The sequence below is a fragment of the Pogona vitticeps genome, chromosome 6 (genome assembly GCF_051106095.1).
Source record: "Pogona vitticeps strain Pit_001003342236 chromosome 6, PviZW2.1, whole genome shotgun sequence".
Lineage (NCBI taxonomy): Eukaryota > Metazoa > Chordata > Lepidosauria > Squamata > Agamidae > Pogona > Pogona vitticeps.
Genome location: NC_135788.1, coordinates 76,030,586 through 76,050,929, shown reverse-complemented (window position 1 = coordinate 76,050,929; position 20,344 = coordinate 76,030,586). Strand labels below are relative to the sequence as shown.

At 41.7% G+C, this 20,344-nt stretch overlaps 1 long non-coding RNA gene across 1 annotated transcript in view; it reads right to left on the bottom strand.

Annotated features, from left to right (window-relative positions):
• Positions 1-19,961, bottom strand: part of LOC140708375 (uncharacterized) — an 86,426-nt gene extending 66,465 nt beyond the window's left edge. The window contains exon 1 of the long non-coding RNA XR_012088506.2: positions 19,872-19,961. This is a non-coding gene — a long non-coding RNA (uncharacterized LOC140708375). The remainder of the gene's footprint in view (positions 1-19,871) is intronic.
• Between the last annotated feature and the right edge of the window lie 383 nt (positions 19,962-20,344).

The following is a 20,344-nucleotide window of genomic DNA, read 5'->3' as shown; positions in this document are numbered from 1 at the left end:
AAAGTTTGACCTAAGCACGGCACACTGGACACATCTTCCAATTTTTCAGTAACAGTGGAGTCCAGCCCACTGCGAATCTGAGCAATTTTTTCCTCAAAATGAATAGCAAACTCGTCACAGCGAGCTGATGAGCAGTCCAGGACCTCCACCGGATTTCCCAGTTGAAGAAGATCCCGGACCACCCGAAACAGCTCTGCTGGATGACATTCTGAGGAAGCAATGCGGCTGGAGAAATATTGCCGTTTTGCCAGCCGTATTGCCACGAAATAGGCCCGATAATGGGCTCTAAGTCGTGTTCGATCAGATTCCCAGTGGGACTTCCTCCACCTGCGCTCCAGCCGTCTCCCCTCTCGCTTCATCGCCCACAGTTCAGAAGTATACCAAGGAGCTGTCTGGGCTCGTCGAGCAGGGAGAGGGCGCTTAGGCGCAATCGTGTCAACCGCCCGGGTCATCTCCCTATTCCATAGGGTGACCTGAGCTTCGACAGGAGCGCCGACCATATCAGACGGATAATCCCCCAGAGCATTCAGGAAACCATCCGGATCCATTAGTCTCCGGGGGCGGATCATCTTAATTGATCCCCCACCCTTGCAGAGGGAAGAAAATGCTAATAGACTGAACTTGACCAGGAAGTGGTCTGACCATGACAATGGGGTCACAACCAGCCCCTCCACTTCCAAACCACCACCTTCCAGTCCCATTGAGAAAACCAGGTCCAAGGTATGGCCCTTCTCATGTGTCGGGCCGATGACACATTGAGACAGCCCCATGGTTGTCATGGCAGCCATGAAGTCCTGAGCCGCCCCAGTCAAGGCAGGCTCGGCATGGATGTTGAAGTCTCCCAGCACCAACAGCCTGGGAGACCTCAACACCAGGTCCGAGACGACCTCCGTCAGCTCAGGTAGGGAGACTGTTGGTACGCAGCAGGGTGGGCGGTACACCAACAGAATCCCTAATCTGTCTCGTGAGCCCAACACACAATACAGGCCCTCAAGACCTCCTCTCAAAGGGATAGGAAGCCTGGTCAAGGAGATAGAACTCCTATAGACTATAGCAACTCCCCCTCCCCGACCCTCCGAGCGATACTGGTGCTGGACTGAGTACCCAGGAGGACACAGCTGGGAGAGGGGGACACCACCTTCCTCTCCCACCCAGGTCTCAGTAATGCATGCCAGGTCAGTACCCTCATCCAGAATTACATCATGGATGAGGGCAGTCTTATTTTGTACTGACCTGGCGTTCATCAACAGCACCATGTGGCTCGAGGGTTTACTGATATGGTCGCCTGATACCATCTGGTTGGAGGTAGGACTAGAAGAGGGGATAGATGTAAGATATCTAACCTCTCTTCTCCTGCGCGGGCATGTTCTACCCCCACCGCCATTCCTTCCCCTACCCAGCACCACCTCAATGGCTGCCCCCTCCAACGCCCTCCCCCCTTCCTGTTCCATCAGGTCCACTGTGGGTCTCTATGCAACCCAATAACAGTTAAAAACAAACAAAACAAACCCACACACCCTTCTAATGCCCCTTCTCCCCTCCCAGCCAGATGGCTGGTGTTGCAGAAGGGGTGGGGTAGCCCAAAGCAGCAGCAGCAGGAGCAGCAGGGTCCTAGTCCTGAAGGCCAGGGGAGTGCAGGCCAGAAATACTCCCAGACACTGTCTCTCACCCAGTGCCTGGGGACGGCAGATCATTGACATTCCTGTATTTCCAATCACTATGTATGGGTGTGAAAGCTGGACAGTGAAGAAAGCTGATAGGAAGAAAACTGATTCATTTGAAATATGGTGCTGGAGTAGAGCTTTGCAGATACCATGGTCTGCCAGCAAGGCAAATAAGCAAGTCCTAGATCAAATAAAGTCTGAACTTTCTCTGGGAGCAAAAATGACAAAACTGAGGCTGTCATTCTTTGGATACATCATGAGAAGGCAAGATTCACTGGGAAAAGCATTAATCCTGAGCAAAGTTGAGGGCAGCAGGAAAAAGACCAAATATGAGATGTATTAACTCTCTAGAGGGGGCAACAGCCTTGAGTTTGTAAAAGCTGAGCAGGGCTGGTGGAGACCAGACATTTTGGAGATCGCTTCTTCATAAGTCAAAGGCGACTTGGTGGCACAAAACTAGAACAAGGCTCACATTTGTGACCATAACCCCTTGCAAGCACTGAACCAAGATTTTAGCTTCCTGGTTGTTTACAATGACTCAGTAAAATGTGGTATCTGTGTTGTTTTACAGCATCTCAAAAAAAAAATGGTCTTGAATTTGTCCAGCAATGCAATGCAAAAATACTGCGAGTCTCAGCTGGAATGGCAAGTCCAAGCATTGCTGGGCAGCTGCCATAGTCCTTGTGCCTGTAAGGAGAAGCCGTGTTTCCTCCTGGTGCCATCTTTATCTAGTTCACATCTGGCAGAATTGAGCTCCCCTTGCATTCTTACTGCAAAGAGGGAGAGGGCAGGAAACAGCCCACCTTCCTAAATGGTTCAGCAAATAGCACTGGTGACTACTAGTGGCTTGTTTGCTCACTTGCCCTCTCAGAGGCAACTGCTGTTGTTTCTAGCCTCTCTATCTTTTCTTTCATTTCAGGGCAGGGAACATGTGGCCAGATTGATGATACTGGATTTCAAACAGCATCAGCTCCAGCCAGAATGGTTAATGTTCTGTTTTGGCCTTGGGTTCAAATAACAGCACCAAATAGGTGAGTGCACTCCCTAGTTTCTCAAACAGCAGCCTCGCCAAGCCCTATTAGAAATACAGTGGTACCTTGATTTATGAACTTAATCCGTATTGGAACAGCATTCGTATGTTGAAAAGTTCGTAAGTCGAGGCAAGATTTCCCATAGGAATGCACTGAAAACCATTTAATCAGTTCAGGCTGTTTTTCGTTCGCATGTCGAGGCGCTGTTCATAGGTAGAGGCATTAGTTCCCATAGGAACTAATGCAAAGCCGGTTAATCCGTACTCTACCACTAGGGGGAGAATTTTTAAAAATTTTTTCATCTTTTGACATAAGATGAACTTAGATCCAAAAAAGGGCAGGAAAAGTTTTTGTGTGTTTTTTTGTTGTTGTTGTTGTTCGTAAGTCGAGGCTCCGTTTGCAAGTCAAAGCAACTTTTTGTGAACGGAGCCATTCGTAACTCGAATCATTCGCAAGTGGAGACGTTTTTATGTCAAGGTACCACTGTATAATTTCAGTCCAACAAAATGTTATGATAGAAATTTGTGTTTCTGATATTAAAAGAAGAGAGAAATGTCAGTGATAAAGTCACATCAAAAGTCTCTCTTGCCAATGGGATTTATTTCCAAGTTCACACAGAGAGATTTAAGTTATAATCTTTATGGGAAGCTGGCCTGGTTACAGATTTCTGCTAAGCAACCAGCGGTGAGAGAACCATACCCCTAGTGCAACCCAGCCACAGGGGTTTGAGAGCTTGTGTTTCTCAGACAGCCATCCTGCTCGCCACTTAACGTCACCTTTGAAACTGAGGGGATTTCAAAAGTAGAGTGTAAGATGGGGAAATCTAAAGTACCTCTGTCATTCTAGCCTGTGCCCTGCCCTTGCAGTCCCTGTCCCTTAAACCCTGTATAATGTACTGTGGAACTGCAGTCCATGAGAACATTTTGTATCTGTTTCACTGAAAGCAATGTTTGAATCAAAGGCAGTCTATAGAGATGTCTTGCTATCCTGACTCTACAAAAAAATTAAAGGATGTTCAGGTTTGATGTGAACGAAACAAGGCCTTTCTGTGTACATGTGATGCTGGACAGCACTACAGAGACAGAGAAGTATGTCTATCAGAACCTTTAAAAAGCAAATACATCAACATGGAAATGTACTCTTACAGTTGCTCGTTTTTATGTGCATAAAAATACTGTGATGAATTCTCAGCTGTCAAAAACCTGTTTGTGGTTATGTTCCTTGTTATAACATGATTCTTATAAAAGGACTGCATTTTAAATCATTTGTATTTCCTCTTGTTACTGTCCCTCCAAGCAATTTTAATTTGTGAATGAAGGCATGTAAACTGTAGCACTGTCAGGGCTTATTAGCTTCACGACATGTTCTGAGAAACAAGTTAGTGTCTAGAAATGCAGCAGGTTTATACATTCATTTATTTATTTTCAAATTCTAATTAGAGGAAGGAAAAGGGTGTCAAGAGTCTTTAGTGATTCACATTTTAACAGCCAGATTTATAATTTATTAATTTCCATCTTATAAAATTTTCATTACCTGTTTCCACAGGAGTCCAGGAGGAACTCAAATTTATTTATTGTTTCTAGGTAGGGCATCATTAAATATTTGTTATCTCCTAAAGTTGGTTGAGAAGTGGGATTATTATTTTCCACATGAATTCCTACTAAATTGGATGGAGAAAGCATCTAAATGTTGACCAAGCAAACTAAATTGGGATGAATGTAAAATGGTGGCAATTCTGTGCATTCTTAAGAGAATTCTGTACATATTCCAACTTTCTCCACCATACTATGTAATGTCCATTCCCTGATATTAATTAAAATATGCATTAATGTAATAAATGACCAAAAATATCTTCCTCCTTGGTTTTGCGTGTATCTTGCTTTCCTTTTTTTCCTGTATAATTTAGGAGTGTCATGTTATGTAAAATCTTTTGTACTGTATTCAAAGCAGTTTGAGTCTACAGTATTCTGTTTTTCTGAAACAACTTTAACATTTTAAATGATGATACACTTGATTTTTTTTACTTTTGTGCAATTGGTCTTTCCCCTTAGTGTTTTTGGATTTTGTCTACAGGTATCAGGAAGAGTCAATTCTACTCCACCCAGCTCTAGATTTTCCTTCCCAAAGAAAAGGTGTTTGTATAGCAAGTGAAAATATTATGATTGGATTAAGCCTTAAGATAATTCTGCTAAAGAGCACAACTAAACCATGGTTATAAAATGAATGAAATTTTAGTAGTATTAATCTGTTTCAATAAATCATTCCATCTTGGCACATGGGGCTCCTCTAATACATCCCTTCTCTTCAGTATGTGTATGGTGATAGTCACAGTCTTCCACAGTGAGAGATTTTGTGTCTGGATTTGCTTTGCTCATGCAGGTTGTGAGGGAGACATAACAAATGGCTTGCAATGCTGAGGTCCTAGAATGTGTGTTTATAGAGATCTGTGAAAATTTGTATATGATCAACATATTTATAGTGCTGATTAAGAATAAGTTATCCAGGCAGTTTGCGCAAGACTGAAGCCACAAAACAAAATATACAATAGTTACTTTTAAAAAATGAATCAGTTTCAGAAAATATCAACTGCTGGAATTTTTCGGGGGTGTGCATGGCAAAGCTGCATAGCAATTATGTTTGCTTTATATGGTTGCATAACATGCATCACTACAAAAGAATACCTCTAGTTATGTACTTTAAAATATAAAAAAAGGGTAGCACACCGATCCCTCCTAATGGAACCTATGGCTTCCCAGAAATGGTAGTGCCAAGATCTACAAAGTTCTAACACATGGATACATAGGGGGGAAAATTAGGAGTCCACACATGCTGAGAGGAACATGTTAGCCCTTTACCCCTTCTGTCATCATTTTCAGCATATGAAACAAAGATGCTGGAAGGTGGAAGTCTGTTTATAGTCTTTTCATTAGACACCCTCCTCCATGATGTTCTCTAGAGAAACTATCTGAATAAAGCATCTCCCACTGTTTTGACTGTCACTTCCATGTGTTGAAAATAATGAGGGAGGCAGGGGGCTAGCTCTTTTGACACAACACATGTGGCCACCACACATTTAGGTAGTGACTAAAGAGGATGGTAAACAACATTAACTTAGGGGCATCTTTGGGAGCCTTGTTCACTCAATTTAGATTTAATTGACAATTGTGCTCCAGGATGAAAAAGACTGTACAATCTCTGCCTTGCATCTCTCCCACATCCTGGTATTTGTTGCTCATGTGCTGTATCTCCAAAGAGCCAGCCTATGTAGCCTTGGACAAGCTGCAGAGCCCCAAGATGCCCCCCCCCCAAGAAGGAAATGGCAAACCATGTCTGAGTATTCTCTACTGGGAAGAATCTTGAAAGGAATTGCCATAAGTCAGAATTGACTTGATGGCACACAAATATTATTATAAGGCTTGCTGGTTAACACAGTGGACTCAAAAGATTCCCCTGTCAAGGCAAGATCATCAGCATAGATGAAATTCTTGAAGTATGAAGATGATGGTTTATAGTTTGTGTAAATGTTTAAAAGCAATGGTGTCATGTGGGAGACTGTTCCTTTAATTTTTCCGGCGTCTGCTTCAAAATTCCACAACAAATCTTCAGTTTTGAAGTAGAACAGCAAACATTTTTGTTAGTGCACAATCTTTAATAAGCAGGTACAGCTTTTTGAGCAGTAATTGATGGTAGACAGTATTGTATGCCACTGTAAGTTCGACAAATGCTGCTCCATTATTTTATATGTTTCAAAGCCATCTTCTATATGCTGGCTTAGATTTGTGACTTGGGTCATACAGCTTTTGCCAGGACAAAAGCCTGCCTTTTTTGGAATTAGAAGTTCAATTTTAGGGGCTAAATGGTTTATAGTATTCATTTAAGCACTTTGTATAAGTGGTGTAGTAGTGAGATTGGCCTGTAGCTTTTGAGGTCTGATGATTCTTTGCCTGGTTTCAGTCTAGTGATTACTTTCATCTCCCACCATATTTCTGGAATTTGTTTCCCTGTCCAGCAGTTATTAAGGAGTTGAAGGAACAATTCCTTTGTATTTTGACCCAAATGTTTAATTTGCTCAATTCACATATCATCAAGTCCTACCTCTTTGCCATTTGTACATCTTATTTTGGCCTCTTTAGTTCTGCCACTATGAACACAGTGGAAAGTTTGTTGGATTCTCTCTACATATCCCTTTGATGTTTTATTTTTATGATGTGATATTTGGTTTTCCCTGCCAGGAGCAGTTGGTGTTCTGGTTGGTTGGGGGTTATATTTGCATACAGTGCCCTTTTGTTTGGATCATTGTTCAGTCTTTTTCCGTAGTCTCCAAGCTTTCTGGCTGCTTCTTGTCTTGTCAAACTCTGTCATAGTTTCTGTCCAGTGAGTTCTTTTTTTGTTTCTGCAGGGGTCAAGATCAAATTTCTTCCAGCTTTTATTGTATGTTTATTGTATGTTCACTAAAAGGATTTTCTTTGAAGTGTGAAATGTAATGGAGGCATGAGAACATTCCAAAATAGAAGTTACAAACTGATCATAGTTCTCTAGTTGAAACACAACTACATCTAGCATTGTTGTTAACTTTTCCAGTTAGCTTTACTGAAATTATGCCTCCTATGGAATGGTATAGATTGAGGTCAGGCAGCTGAGTAAATTTGACATAGAATAGGTATGTGCAGAGTGCTTTGAATTGGATCACCTACACTTTTAATGCACTGTTGAACTGCAGTGGTGCCTCAGCTTATTAACTTAATCTGTTCCGGAAGATGGTCATAACTCGAAATGGATGTAAGTTGAAGCACCATTTCCCATAGGAATCCATTGAAGTACAATTAATCCATTCTGGCTGAAGAAAAAAATCAACAAAAAACCACAACAACAACACACACACACACAAAAACCCACTGCAAGACCCATCAGAAACACGATAATCCATTCTGGCCAAAGTGTGTGGGGGGGGGAGAGAAAAGCAAGCAAACTGTGCAAGACCCATCAGAAATGCAAAAAAATCAAAGCAAAAAGCAAGCAAAGTGTGCAAGACCCATTGGAAAGGCAAAAAACAAAGCAAAAAGCAAGCAAAGCGTGCAAGACCCATTGGAAATGCAAAAAAGCAAAGCAAAAAGCAAGCAAAACATGCAAGACCCATGGGAAATGCAAAAAAAGCAAAGAAAAAAGTGTGTGTTAATGAGCAGTCATATTGTACAGGTATGTAAGAATGCTGACTCATGGATGTTGACTCATGGATGCTGACTTGTGGATGATGTAACATTTAATGCAGGGGTCAGGGAACTTTTTTACCTTTTACCCCCTGAAAAATTTATATACGCTGGCATGACCCCCTTGATTTGAAAGGAAGGATCTCGGTCACATGTGGCCAGTCAAGCACCACCGCCGAAGCCTCACCACCCGGGCCACTGTCACCTCCTCCTCCACTGCCGCCTGGTGGGGCCATGCTCAGTCCTTGGCCCTGTGGAGGCAGCTCCCTTCCTCCGCCAGCGGGTGGCTCCTGGGTGGCCATCAAAGAGCAGCAAGTAGCTTGTCCTCCGGGGGCACCCAACGCCACCTCCCGGCAGTGGTTCCAGCAGCTGCTCGCTGGGGCAGCCAGGGGCCTCGCCGTCGAAGAGCCGCAACAGCCGCCGCATGGAGGGCAAGAGGCTCCTTCAGCCCTGGCCAGACAGCACGGAGGCACCGCCAAAGGGAGCCACATGCCTGGGTGAGTGCCGGGGCATAGGGTGGCGGCCCAGCAGCAGGAGGCTGAGCCTGGCCCAGGCCGCTGTCATGGCTGCGCCCTTCCCCCTCCACTGCAATCCACCTCTCCAGGCACTGGAAGCAGGGTCTCCTCCTGGCTAGGGTGCTCCAGCCACTCGCCCCGGCCTTGCCCTCCACCATGGCCGGCCCCACCACCACCTTGGCTGCCATACACCGCCAGCCGGGGCCCATCGCTGGCCGCCATCTGCCATGGTTCGGTTGGAGCTGGGCCAGAGAAATTTTTAATTGTAATTTCATGCTTTCATTCTATATAACTTAATTCAATATCTTTTTAAAAATTAACAGCCATTATAGTGTTGAAATAGTTTAGCAGTATATCAGTATAATGCAAAATTGGGGAAATCACCTTTTTGAAGACATGGATTTACTAAAGTTTTTTGTTGTTGTTGTAAATACCAAATGTATTTGTTGCAAATGTGTTTCACTTCAGTTGCATACAGTCAATATTTTTCAGTCTTGAAGTGGCTTAGCAGTGTATCAGTACAGCACAAAATCTTTTTCTATTTGTGATTGTCACAAACATCACTTATAGCTGCAGTTTTTGGAGACAGGTTTTCCTCAGTTTCCTGTTGTATATGTATTTCATGCTTCCATCGCATATATCTGTTAATTCACTGTCTTTTTAAAATAAAGAAACAAAGCAGCACTGAGATGGTTTGTTAGTATATCAGTATAATTCAAAAATGGTTTAACCTGTCAACTGACATAGTGCTAGAATCATTGTTGATGGTTTTTTTTTAAAAAAAAAAAACTCTATAGGAAATGTATTGTAATTTTACTGGCAATGCAACTAGTGAGAGGGAAGAGGCAAAAGTATTTGTTCCCACACCACATCTCACCATATATGGCTTGATCTATATCAAGATATACAGTACAGCAAAAAAAAGAACTAAAACATTTTTTACACAATACAATTCTGACACACACACCCAATCAAATAAAAACAGAAACAAAACAGAGAGAGAGATTGGACAAAGGGACACTGGGGGCTAAATGAAATGTGCCAGATAGTCACACAGGAAGATCAGCTCTGTCCAGGATGAACAACAGCATTGTCCAATCGTCAGACAATATGTCAAAATGATCAATGAGCAACAGCAGGACAAATGCCCATCCAGTTGTACCCATAAAATGCTTAATCAGTTTGCTGAGTTAAAACTCATCTTCCATCCTAGATTCCTGAGAGTGGATTTGATCAAATTCTAAAGTCTGGGAAAACTGGGTCCCTTCAAACTACCTTCATATTTCAGTCTACACTATTTCATAGGGTGGTCATGAAGACAAAAATGGAAAGGAGGATCTTGTTTGCCAACGTGAGCTCATAACATTAAAACTCCCTAAAACTGTAATAATAAGTCAAATCCACTAGCTCTCATGTTATAGATTAAATAATATTATGGCACCCTAAAGCTATAGGCGAAGACAGGAGGGCCTGGCATGCTCTGGTCCATGGAGTCACGAAGAGTCAGACATAACTTAACGACTGAACAACAACAGCTATAGGCCAGTATTTACATGTCTGTGTAGCTCTAACTGTGGAAGCTGCCAACGTTGCCTGGCCAAGTGCCAGCCATACATGACCTAACACATGAACAACACATTGTCAGGTCAGCACTTCTCTGCAGTTTGAGTTCCACAAGCGTGAGTACTGAGCAGGATACTGTCCAGAATTATAAATCTAATCCAGTCCACCAGAACTGATAAAATTAGAGAATCCTAAAGCTATAATTACAGATCTAATGTAACAGATCTAATAACACAAGACACCTTACAGCTTTAATATACATTTCTGTGATATTATTGCCCTGCACACTCAAATGTTATAGATCTAGAATCCTCCTGAGACTGTTGCCATTATTGATTTCAGAAGACTTTCTCAAGCACTTGTAGCTTGTCAAGGGAACCAAGTGGCTTCAGTCTGAGTTTAAACAAAAGGAGGAAAAGCTGCTGGGTTTTAAAGAAAGAACAAAAGAGGGAGGGAGGAAGGAAACAGAACTCAGTTCTCAGCGGGGGAGTGGCTGCAGCTTCCCTCCTGAGGATAGGATATAATATAAAGACCTACAGGGAGGCAGGAGAACAGTAATGGCAACACATTAGTAGCATGGAATGCAACAATGTGTACCTGCTTGACCATTAATTCTAATGTTCTGTCCCTGCCAGGGCAGTGATGAGTAATAGAACAGTCCCCTTTTTAATAGGAATGTTTCATAATCTGCTTCATATACATCCTCACCAGTCCATACTAACTACATAATGCAGACAGTGTGTCTGACACTCTCAGAACAGATCAATATACATGTTTTGTAAAAAAACTGCCTTCCTCAGCAGTTAGAACCAAATGACGGTACTATTTTAGAATAGTAGACCTTAATTTTTTGTTTCATGTTGGTTATTTATACTTCCAATTCAAGCAATTCTTAGACACAGCACAACTTTGATTAATCCATATTCAGGTGGTGTGAAAAATCATCAGGATCTAACTGGGGATAATTCCAGAGGATATAACCTCTGTCAGTGGATACAATAGGGGGTGATTTCCATGTGAATCCTGTGAACTTATATTTGTTTGTCTCTTTCCTCATCCCCAGCCCCCTGTATTACATGAGAAGGTGTTCCCAGCTGTCCAGAGCAGACAGTGGGGGATATATAAGAATAAAGGAAACTCTTTGCTCCTGCACCCATGACAGACCTCTTCCATCAGTGCATATATTCTGCCCCCATCATCTCTAATGGAAGGTCAGAGCATAACGGAACAATTTCGACAAATTGTTTTAATCAATAAAACTAGGATTGTGTGGCTGACTCATTTGCTCACGTGCACACCTCAGAAGCAACACTGTTTTTCAAAGCCAGTGTGGTGTGTTGGATAGAATGATGGACGAGGAGGCAGGAAATCTGGGTTCCAAACCCAACTCAGCCATGGAACATCACAGATAGTGTGGCATTGGGAAAACCACTCCTCAAATGAGTTACATGCTTTTGAGACCCCCTTTAGGGTTGTCATAAGTCAGATGTGACTTGACAACTCATAACAACATATGCAAGTCATGCATGATTTCATCCTTACCAGTCCAACCCATTCTGATGATTAAAATAATCAGATAACTTCAGAGGTATGTTTTATTTGATTATTTAACTGTTCATTGCTAATGGTTGCCATGAATGGCCCATTTCAGATAGGGAACAGGCATACACAGGAGGAAGCTGCTACATGCCCATAACAATCTTACTAAGATGGAGAATGCGTTGTGCAAATCAGTTGCACATCCATTCCCTTTTAAAAAAGAAATTCCATCAGTTGGCTGACACAGAGTATGAAAGAAAGCTGGATCTACATTCCTATCTCCCTGCTTAATTACTGTTATGTGGGATTTTAGTTTTTGTTTGTTTGCTTGCTTGCTTGCTTGCTTGTTTGCTTGTTTGCTTGTTTGTTTGTTTGTTTGTTCGTTTGTTTTAAGAAGAACCTGCTAGACATCCTGGATTCTTAGACTTTGGAGCTGAACACCTGCTCAGACTTATGCTTTTAACTATACATCCTTAATACAAAAGCTATTCAACTTCAAAAAATGAGATAAGAGTAGTGTCAGATACTATCTCTCACCCCTGAGCCTCCCTGCCAGATTTTGTAATTTTTTACAATCATTTTTCCCTATCTTTAAGAAATGTCTTTCTCTCCCCAGTCGTTGTGTGAAAGACTCACGCAAACAGCAGGGGAAACTGATTGACTACACAGGGGAGAAAAGGAGACGGACGAGGCACAAAGTGCTGTCAGATGCACACAGTAAACAAACTGGAAAACAATAAAGGGGAAAAACATGGCTTTTCTTTAATCTCTTACAGCTACAACAACCTTAGGTATTGCTGGGGACACAAGTGAGTAAGCAACTGGAGTCAGATATATGGTGTTCTCTTTTGTCTTAGAGTTGATATTGCCCCAGTAAAAGTTCTTTACTCTTCTGAAGCTCTGCTTTGGATGACTGTGTATGCAGAAGCATCTATTTATTTATTTATTTATTTACGTATTTATTTACTTTCTTTTTAAAAAGTAAAATGATACATCTTCCCTCTTAACTAGTATTTTTGTCAAAGCAAAAATCCTACATCAAGAACTGGCAATGAATTATTAAGTAATTAACGTGTTTTCCCCCTTCTGCTGGCAAACATTGCAGTATGACTACTATTTTGTCAAAGCAACTAAGGGTGCAGTCAGATGGGCAATAGTCCCATGATTTGGTCCAGGCTGAGCAGAGGCTGGTTCACTCCTCTTCCAGTGACCACACAATGTCCCATCATAAACTAGTTTGTTCTTGATCAATTCCTACCTACACCTTTTCGTGTCCTTGCCAGGGCTACTCTTTTTTTGTGCAGGTAGGTTTGCTCTGTTTTGGTTCAGTTCCACAGTGTGTGTGATTGGTGAGACTGAACTAAAGTGGATGCCTGGCTATCCCTTTGCAGAAGCCACCTAATAGTCTTGAGAAATGGAAAGCTTCCTTTCTGCTTGCCTGAAAAGAGGAAGGGTGAGGAAGTTTTCCATTTATTTTCCATTGTTGCTAACCCATCAACCCTTTCAATGCATCACTGATGTGCTATATCCAGTGAAAAATAAATGGAAATTTTCCTTTCCCTTTCTTGCTGCAGACAAGGAAAAGGAATCTCTCAATTTCTCAAGATTGTTAAGCCACTTAAGCAAAGCAAACTTTTTTTGTTTGTTTTTCCTTTCCCTTTAAAAGGAGAAGGGTCTAGATTGTGCGAAATAAAACCATTCAATTCTGCCATGTGGTCAATCATAGGGACGTGGTGGCGATAGGGATGTGGTGGCGCTGTGGGCTAAACCGCAGAAGCCTGTGCTGCAGGGTCAGAAGACCAAGCAGTCGTAAGATCGAATCCACGTGACGGAGTGAGCGCCTGTCGCTTGTCCCAGCTCCCGCCAACCTAGTGGTTCGAAAGCATGCAAATGCGAGTAGATAAATAGGTACCATTTCGGTGGGAAGGTAAACAGCGTTCTGTGTCTAAATCACACTGGCCATGTGACCACGGAAATATTGTCTTCGGACAAACGCTGGCTCTATGGCTTGAAGAGCGGGATGAGCGCCGCCCCCTAGAGTCGAACACGACTGGACAAAAATTGTCAAGGGGAACCTTTACCTTTACCTATGTGGTCAATCACCCCAAATGACATACTGCACCTAAAAATGATCCTGTTTAGCATGATCTAGACCTATCCAGGTCAGGATAATTGGGCAGCACTTTAAGCATCTTTCTTTCTTTCTTCAATCTTGGGGAACATCTATATCTAAATACACTCATGGCCAAAAATATTGGCACCCTTGAAATTCTGTCAGAAAACTCAACCCTTCTCTCAGAAAATTGTTGCAGTTGCAAATGCTTTGGTACTCACATGTTCATTTCTTTGGTTTGTATTGGGACAACACACACACACACACACACACAAAACAGAGAGAAAAAGCCAAAACTGATACAATCCCACACAGAAACCCAAAAATGTACTGGCCAAAATTATTGGCACTCTTAACTTAATATTTGGTAGCACTCCCTTTGGAAAAAATAACTGAAATCAATTGCTTCTTGTAACGATGAATGAGTTTCTTACACCTCTCTATTGGAATTTTGAACCACTCTTCTTTTGCAAACTGCTCCAGGGTGTTCAGATTTAAAGGATGACTTCTCCAAACTGCTATTTTGAGATCTCTCCACAGATGTTCTATGGCAGTGGTCCCCAACCTTGGGCCTCCAGATGTTCTTGGACTTCAACTCCCAGAAATCCTGGACAGCAGAAATGGTGGTGAAGGCTTCTGGGAGTTGTAGTTCAAGAACATCTGGAGGTCCAAGGTTGGGGACCACTGTTCTATGGGATTCAGATCTTGACTCATTGCTGGCCATTTCAGAACTCTCCAGCGCTTTGTTTGTAACCATTTTTTAAGACAGTCTCTGTCTGTCTACAAAAAAAACTGATGAACAACAAACTGATTCATAGTTCATCAATTCATAGGCAGGAAATTTGTGGTTCATCAACCTTGATGGAGGACAAGCCACCATTTTGGCAGTTAGTTCCCATCTCTAGTATAAACTAATCTGTTAGAAGCACTGAAAAAATGGAACAGTGCCTTACACACCACCTTAAAATGTGGGACTCTACCCTTCAGGACAATGTCTGCATAAGACAATCCTCAGGTACTCTGAGAACCAACTTCAAAAAACATTTGTTCCGGTCTTCTGCACCAGCAAAGTACTATTTGCCAAGAAACATCATGCAAGATTGTCGCTTTTGCAGGGAAGCCCCTCCTGCAGGAGATTATCTAAGATAATGTTGGCAATCTGGAAGAGTTGAGATCCCCACCACCAAGAATTTCCTTTGGCTCCATGGTGGGTGATTAAAAATATATTATGGACTAGTAATATTGCTAAGGATAGATTATGTAAAAATTCAAGTTCTTCTGATCAAATGTATGAAAGTTCTTATGCAAACGGAGCCAAATGAAATTCGTACCTATCTTTAGTAACATCTGTGGAGATGTGCCAAGATGACCTAATCTGTTAAAGATTCTGAGTCTGCTTATAAGGTCACTCTAAGAATAGCTTCACAATATTCCTGGTGAAAATGGGACTGCCCACCCATTCTTACAGTTCTGATTTTTTTTTTAAAAAAAAAAATCTGCAATGGGAAATCAGTAGCTACTTTTGGTTTCCTCAATATCTTTTTCACTTCATAGTGCTTTTCAGATAACAACCTCTGATGAAAACTACAAGTGAAGACATCTCCTCTCCTCCCACTTTCTTAGGAAAGTGTGACAAATTATAAAGACTTTATTGTCAGAGCAACACATCTAATTTGAGTGCTGTAAGCCTTTGTTTAGACTAAGGGTGAACTAACAAATTTTCCCACCCTTGGACAGAAAAAAACCCACATCTTCTTTGTTAAAAAAGATCAGTCGCTGTAAGATGGTATACTATCTTACAAAAAAGCAAAAAACAACAACAACAACAACAACAACAACAACAACGGGGGGAGGGGAGCACCAGAAGTGTTAGCATGGTTTTTTTTCATAAAAACACTGCAATTTTCCACTAGAAACTTCCACCATGCAAAAAAAACACTTTTGTCCAGTGAGGAGGAAATGTTTAAATGCTTTGTTCTCACCTGCAATAAAATCAGCAAGGATTTAAATTCCTAGTTCAGAATAATTAACTAAGAGTACAATTATGCTATGGAAATAATGGCTTGAGGGCTCATGGATTTTGAAGCTGGTTTTAAAGTCACATGGTAGTCACATTTTTGGGGGGTTAGTGTGTGCATCCTCTTGAGAAAGCATTTAACCGTTTTTAAACTGTGCTGCATATTGGTTAACCCGGGCCCTTAGAATCATTGTGTTTGAGGCTTTGTCCTGCACCAACCCACCCTCACACTGGCTGCCACTCACAGCCACTCACTGCTGCTGCTGTGGCATTATTTTTAATATTTGAAGCATTTTTATGTATTTCAAGTTGGGATATCATTAAAAGGGAATGACAGACAGGAAAAAAAAATTAAAACAGCTTTGCCATGCCCTCCAACAGTGGCGCTGCCACTGCTGCTCAGCCCTCCAGTGGAATCTGTCTCTGCAGCTGGTTGCTTTGCCAGTGTGCCCTCCACTGCTGGGCAGGGGCTGACCCACAATTTGTAAGGTGCACTGGTCAGCTGTTCTGCAGTATGCCTATTTGCTGTTCAGCAGTTTTGCCCGCCAGCTCGCTCTCTGCACCAATTGGATACTCCTCCTCCACTCTGCTATGTGCTGATCAGCTATTCAGTGGGCTTTCCACCTGCCTGCTGATCACTTGTCTGATGGGCTTGCTTGCCCACTGGAATGCTCTCTGCCACAGCTGGGGCTGGAGACTGCTTCTTGCCACTTATCTCCTGCTGCTTAAAAGTAAAAAGTGAGGATCCCAGCAAGCAGCAGACCTCGGAGACATTGAGCCCTGGCTGAAACTAAAGGCTTGTGAAAGGGGGGGGTGGGACACTGAATTGAAGTGAATCTGACCAGACATTTTAACTAGATGGGCATTCGTAGGCTTGTGAAAGAGGTAAGCGCGCACACGCACGCACGCACACGCACACACACAGAGTAGAAAGAGATGAAGAGCACAAAAGGCACACTACTAATTGGCAAACCACACAGGCACAATTTATAACAAAATTTACACATGCCAAAACAATTCAAAATAAATTAATTTTACATGAATTAAAATAAATGACCCTCTGGTGGAATAGCATTTTATATTGCTTCCAAAACAATTCCCTGTCAAAACAATACATACTTCCATGTGCATTGTGTAGTCACATTTTTTTAAAAAAATCATTTTTTAACATGCTGAACCTGATTCAAATAGTTACTTTCCCTAATGTAACTGTGCTCAGAGACTTGTTTAGAGCTGGGCGTGAACCTGAAAAATGATGGTCCGTGATGGTTTGTGGTTAGTAACAAACCACAAATCAACTGGAAAACCAAACTGATTTGCAATTTGGTTTACAGTTAATCCCCAGTGGGGGGTGGGGTGGGGATTAACTGCTCCTGTCATGCTGCCACTGCACTCCACTGCTGTTTACAGTGAAACAAGTATGTTAGTATTTAAGGTGGCATTATATTTTGTCCTTTTCCCCCTCTCTCCTCTGACGCTCTTTAAGTTTGCCCACCCAGTCATAAAATTCATTGAAAAATCTTCATCCAGTCAGTCTTCCAGCTTTAACCTATCTCACTGGGTTGTTCTGAATACCATGTAAAAAGGACAGTCACGTGCATTGCCATGAAGTCACTGAAGGAAAAGTAGGACATAAATATAGATATAAAGAGCAATATAGGGAAATTACTCATACCCCATACTGTTCCTTCCCCAACCCTTGGCTACCGCTCTTCAGTTGAAGTCCAACAGAAGATGCCATGAGATAACTCAGTAAGCTCTTTCAGAACACAAGGCATGGGCAGATGAGAAGGCTTGTTGTTGTTTAGTCATTAAGTAGTGTCTGACTCGTCATAACCCCATGGATCAGAGCACGCCAGGCCCTCCTGTTTTCCACTGCCTCCCAGAGTAGGGTCAAATTCATGTTGGTAGCTTCAATGTCACTGTCCAATCATCTCATCCTCTGTCGTCCCCTTCTCCTCTTGCCCTCACACTTTCCTAACATCAGGGTCTTTTCCAGGGAGTCTTCTCTTCTCATGAGATGGCCAAAGTATTGAAGCCTCAGCTTCAGGATCTGTCCTTCCAGTGAGCACTCAGGGTTAATTTCCTTCAAAATGGATAGGTTTGTTCTCTTTGCAGTCCAGGGGACTCTGAAGATGAGAAGGCCACCAAACAATATTGAAACCAGAAGTCTTCTAGATTTAAGATGGACTAGTATTTATTTGTTATAAGCATTTGTATATCCAACCACACTTTTTACCATTCATCTGAAGAATTGTTCTTGGACAAACAAAAACTTAGGAAAATTAAATATTAGTTCATCTGTTATAAGACTCCTGGTTTCCTTTTGGTACAACAGTTTAACAGGACCACCTACTAAATTACCTTTACACAAAACTGGAAAGATGTTTGGTGCAATGACATGCCACACCTTTAGCCACTGTGAAAAAATAAAGTAAGCAAAAAGAGTTGGATCCAAACCTTAGTCAAGCTTTGAATAAACCTACTGTGATCAATAGAGCAAACCAATAATTAACTTAAGTGCCATTGATTAGAGTGGGTTTGCTTTAAATATGATAAAGCCTGGATCAAAACCAGTAACATCAGACTGGAGAATTTCACTTATTATTATTTTTTTTTTCTGCTCTGTGATCATTTCAACTACAAATTATTTTTAATGCAAAGATTTTTTTTCAAGTAGTTGAAATATTCAGAAGAACATAGGGAGGGCTGCTATTTGAGAAATATAATTCCAAATCTTTCTTGGACATATGGAAATAGCTACTTCTTCGGGGGGAGGGATATTTGTTGGAGCACTCGAAGAATTATATGATGATGGGTTATGTAGCTAGAACAAAGCAGGACCACATGGGTTGTCAATTTGTTTTTCTTGTTATGTGCTATTACGTTGCCTCCAACATATCGTAATCTTCTAAATGAGTGGCTTCCAAAAGGTACTGCCGTGCTCAGCTCTTGCAGTTCATGACCATGGCTTCCATTATTTGTCAATCCAGCTTAGTTTCGGGCTTTCTCTTTTCCTGCTCTCTTCAACTTTTTCCAGCGTTATTGTCCTTTCCAGCAAGTCTTTTCTCATGATGTGCCCACCGTAGTCTCAGTTTCATTATTTTTGCTTCTCAAGAGACTTCAGGCCTGACTTGATCTATGTCTTTCTTGTCATTTTACTTCCCAGTTGCCTGAAGCAAATGGAAAGAAAGGATGCCTCAAGGTTGTCAGAGTTCAAGAAGAAGGAGGCAGATTCTGCTTATAGCAAATGTGATTTTGAGTTGTGCGTGCTCAGGGTTTCACACTGACAGAGGCAAGAAACAAAAATGAATTCTGTAAATGCCTGCTGCGCATTACTTATAGTGTTAGAAATAACTCTAGTAGTTTAATAGGACAGTTTGCAGTTTTGCTGCCTAACTATTTCAGTCTGGTCTTTTTTGTGTCCTCACCCATTTTCTTTTTTCTGTTTTTAAAGATTTTTGGGGTAAGGTAAGATTTTTAAATTCTATTATTAACAGACTCAAATATTTAGAAAGGCAAGATAAATGTTTTCCATGCATACATACTTAGTTGTTTCCATACTCACACCTGTAGCTGATTCTGGTAATAAATTATAACAGTTAATTTTTAATCAAATAACGGGAGCAGACTTTGGCTGCTCACTGTCACTGAAGGCATAGGCAACATACCAATTAGGGATGTAGACAAAAATGTCATTGTCTTTGTCAAAGAACAAATGAAAAGCAACAAACAGCTCTTAACCTCACTCAGATACAGTTAAATTCAGGGCTATCTTGGGACTAAACCATATGTTGATCACAATATAGCCATGTTCTCATATTGTACACATATAGTTTATATTGTCACCTCTGGCTGAACAGGTTTCCAGTGTGTCAAACCAGTTCGACTAGTGATGGTGTCAGGGGGGAAAAAAGAACCACCATGTGCTACAGTGATTCTGTTTTAACCCCATCAGTTCCTGGAGTGGGAAAAAACTCGGCATCTTATAATGAAAAGGAAAATGAGACATGCCCCTCTAGGTATGTAAATAATGAAGGCAAATGAAAGAAATCTGACAGCCCATCTAGTACATATTTGATTTGCTTAGATTCTTGATAGAATAGAAATAGGGGAAAACAAGATTCAACAAAACAAAGAAGAAAATCCAACAAACCACAGTCCATTCACAACAAAGTAGTTTCCATTTGGAATATAGAGAAATGCATTCTTTGTTTAATACCTGTCTCAGATGTCACACTTCCAGCTGTAAAATATTTTCATCTTCTGCCAGATACAGCTTACAGATACTCAAAATTCCTTCCTATTTCTGGTTTTCTCATGAGTAATCCAGAAAAAGAACAAGCGAGTTTTTAAAATAGATATACCGTATATTGAGAGTCACTACCAAAGTGGGATTGAGGCAGCTTTGCCAAGTGAGAGACTTTCCTGGGAGATACCCTGCCTCTAATAAGGGCCACGTGGCCCCCGGGGACATACCATCTGCCTGGACAAGGTTTCTCTTTCGGTCAGCTGTCCTGCAGAAGCAATCCAGCAAAGCAATGTGAGTAGGGAAGGTACAGAGGCCTAGGGTGACCCTCTTGGGACCATGCCCACCTTGAAGGTGTCAAGACTTCAGGAATGGCTCTGCATTACTCTGCATGATGTTGTGTGGTATAATTGGCTGGGGCAAGGAAAAGGATCAAGACAGCTATT